At 49.9% G+C, this 3,419-nt stretch overlaps 1 pseudogene; it reads right to left on the reverse strand.

The window, feature by feature from the left end:
• Positions 1–1,389: 1,389 nt before the first annotated feature.
• LOC108514657 (keratin, type II cytoskeletal 8 pseudogene) lies at positions 1,390–3,124 on the reverse strand (annotated as a pseudogene).
• Between the last annotated feature and the right edge of the window lie 295 nt (positions 3,125–3,419).

The raw sequence follows: 3,419 nt of genomic DNA on the forward strand, positions 1-3,419 counted from the left end.
CCTGTTTTAATCTTATAATAGTCACCGATGAAAATGGGAGCTGGAGCTGACTAGGGATCCATGAAAGGATTACTGGATGCTTAATGTACAAGCAAGGTTGAAGACTTAATTTAAAATGGTACCCACTTATTGTGGTGTGATTTTTTTCCCTTTATTTTTATTTCTGTTTTTTTGAGACAGAGTCTCACTCTGTTGCCCAAGCTGGAGTGTAGTGACTGCGATCTCGGCTCACTGCAGCTTCTGCCTCCCAGGTTCAAGTGATTCTCCTGCCTCAGCCTTCCGAGTAGCTAGGATTACAGATGCGTGCCACCATGCCTGGCTAATATTTTGTATTTTTGGTAGAGATGGGGTTTCACCGTGTTAGCCAGGATGGTCCTGATCTTCTGACCTCATGATCCACCCGTCTCGGCCTTCCAAAGTTCTGGGATTACAGGCATGAGCCACCGCGCCCGGCCTGTTTTTCCTTTAAAGGTACTTAGCAACACAACTAGTCAGTGTGTAGAAGCACAGATAGTAAAGCAGTCTGGGGTGAAGACCTGGTTATAAGGAATAGATCGGTGAATTTCATTTCATTTCAGTAACGCTCTCTTGACTACTCTATACCAAGCACTGTGCTAGGTACTGTGAATACCGCTCATGGTCTAGTGTTAGACAAGTCCATGCAAGAGTGTGATAAGTGAAATGATAAAATACATACGGTGTACTTTGAAGGTACAGAGTAACGCCAACTCTGGATCTAAGGAAACCTTTCCAGAGCTTACTAGCTTGAATTAGGTGAAGCAAGCAATGGGGGTAGGGAATGGTTATCATTCCAGGCAGAAAAAATAGCATGTGCAAGGAGCATGTGATTAAGGAATTAGGAATGGTTACAGCATGGTACACATGGAAGGGCTGGCAAGAACTGAAACTGAGGAATTAGCCAGTGTCCAGATCTCGAGAGCTCTGTATGCTTTGCTAAAGAATTTGGACTTTATCCTAAAGGCAGTGGGGATCTGTTGAAGGACTGGGATCATTTCAGCAGCAATTCAGAATGTGGATGGTAAAGAGCAGGACTGGAAATGGTTATGGTAGTCATTAGGTGAGACACGAATCAGCTGTAAGGCAGGAACAGTGGTCAGAGATTTGAGAGAATTTAGGAGGTAGAATCTATATAAAATTTGATGACTGATTAGATGTGGATTATTTCAGTCAGTCAATATTCATTGAGTCTAATGGATACCAGGCATTATTCTAGATCAGAAGTGTCCAATCTTTTGACTTCCCTGGGCCACATTGGAAGAAGAATTGTCTTGGGCCACGCATAAAATACACTAACGATAGCTGATGAGCTTTTTAATAAAAACGCCGCATAAATCTTTTTTTTTTTTTTCTGCAGAGCTAGCTGAGGTTTTATTTTGGACCAAAAAAAAAGGCAGTTGAATTGTTTTGTAGCTGGAGGCATGGACAAGGGGGGGTCCCCAGGCAGTAAATTCCCCCGCAGGAGGACTGAGGGCTAGGGCTGAGCCTCAGGTGGGTCTCCTGTTCCCTGTGCTCCCCTGCACAGCGGCCTCCCTCCTGGGCTCTAGGGAAGTCACAGAAGGGGCAGGCTGGGAGGGGCGGTGCAGCTGTACACTTGGGCAGGACATCAGAGGACTCAGACACCAGCTTCTCATCGCGGGTCTCGATCTTCTTCACAACCATGGCCCTGATGGAGCTGGTGCAGCTGAAGGAGCTGGAGCCTGTGCCGTAGCCGAGGCTGAGTCTTGTGAGGTCCCCATAGGCCAAGCTCAGAGCACCTGCATAGCCGCTGGTGGTCGTCATATGGATACTCACGTTCTGCATCCCAGACTCCAGCCGGCTCTCCTCACCCTCCAGCAGCTTCCTGTAGGTGGCGATCTCGATGTCCAGGGCCCGCTTGACGTTCATCAGCTCTGGGTACTCACGCAGCTGCCACACCAGGTCCTGTTTGGCCTGCTGCAGGGCTGCCTCCAGCTCGGACAGCTTGGCATTGGCATCCTTAACGGCCAGCTCCCCTGGCTGCTCAGCATCTGCGATGGCGGCCTCCAGGGAAGCCCTCTGGCCTTTAAGACCCTCAATCTCAGCCCGGAACCGGCTGATGTTCCAGTTCGTCTGAGAGTTCTCAGTCTTTGGACACCGCAGGTCATCCCTGTGCTTCCCAGCCAGCGTCTGCAACTCCTCATACTTGATCTGGTACATGCCCTCAGCCTCAGCCTGGTTGCGGTTGGCGGTCTCCTCATAATGCACCTTGACCTCAGCAATGATGCTGTCCATGTCCAGGGAGTAGCTGTTGTCCATGGACAGCACCACAGATGTGTCCGAGATCTCGGACTGCAGCTCCTGGATCTCCTCTTCATAGAGCTGCCTGAGGAAGTTGATCTCATCAGTCAGCCCTTCCAGGCGAGACTCTATCTCTACCTTGTTCATGTAAGTTTCATCCACATCCTTCTTGATGAGGACAAATTCATTCTCCATCTCTGTATGTACGCGTATTGAGCTCATCCTCATAGTTGTTCTTGAAGTCCTCCACCACCCCCTGCATGTTGCAAAGCTCTGCCTCCAGCTTCAGCTTCTGCTGGCCCAGAGTCTCCAGCTGCCATCTAAGGTTGTTGATGTAGTTCTCCAACATGTTGTCCATGTTGCTCCGAGCCATCTTATGCTGCTGCAGGAGGCTCCACTTGGTCTCCAGCATCTTGTTCTGCTGCTTCAAGTACTGTACCTTGTCTATGAAGGAGGCAAACTTGTTGTTGAAGGTCTTGATCTGCTCCTCCTGGGTGCGCACAGCCTGGATATTGGGGTCCACCACCAGGTTAAGGGGGCTCAGCAGGCTCTGGTTGACCGTGACGGCAGTGATGCCTCCATGCCGCTGGCCCCACCATAGCCTCTGCCCAGGCCACCCTGGAAGCTGCGGCTGCCCACTCGGGAGAAGCTCAAGGAGCTGATGCAGGCACCGGGCCCGCTCATGTAGGAGTGGCTGCTGAAGCGTCGGGGGCCAGAGGTGGACACCTTGTAGGACTTCTGGGTCACCCTGATGGACATGGTGGAGGCAGGAATGGAAGCAGGCGGGCTGAACCTGGTGGAGATCCCAGAAGGAGCAGAGAACCTGCTTCTTGGTCCTCATAATGTTTTAAGAAAGTTTACGAATTTGCGTTGAGCCACATTCAAAGCCATCCTGGGCCGCATGTGGCCTGTGGGCCACAGGTTGGACAAGCTTGTTCTAGATACAGCAATGAATAAAACAGCCCCTTCCCTCAAAGTGCTTAGAATTTAGTGAAGGAAGGAGACAATAACAAATAAGAGTGAGAAGCACTATTTAGAAAATAAAAGTGATGTGAGAGGGTGTGGGTGAGGTTGCTAGTTTTTTGTTTTGTTTTGTTTTGTTTTTTGAGACAGTCTCACTCTGTCACCCAGGCTGAGTGCAG

The sequence above is a fragment of the Rhinopithecus bieti genome, unplaced genomic scaffold (genome assembly GCF_001698545.2).
Source record: "Rhinopithecus bieti isolate Rb0 unplaced genomic scaffold, ASM169854v2 scaffold_34323, whole genome shotgun sequence".
In the NCBI taxonomy this organism is placed as follows: Eukaryota; Metazoa; Chordata; class Mammalia; order Primates; family Cercopithecidae; genus Rhinopithecus; species Rhinopithecus bieti.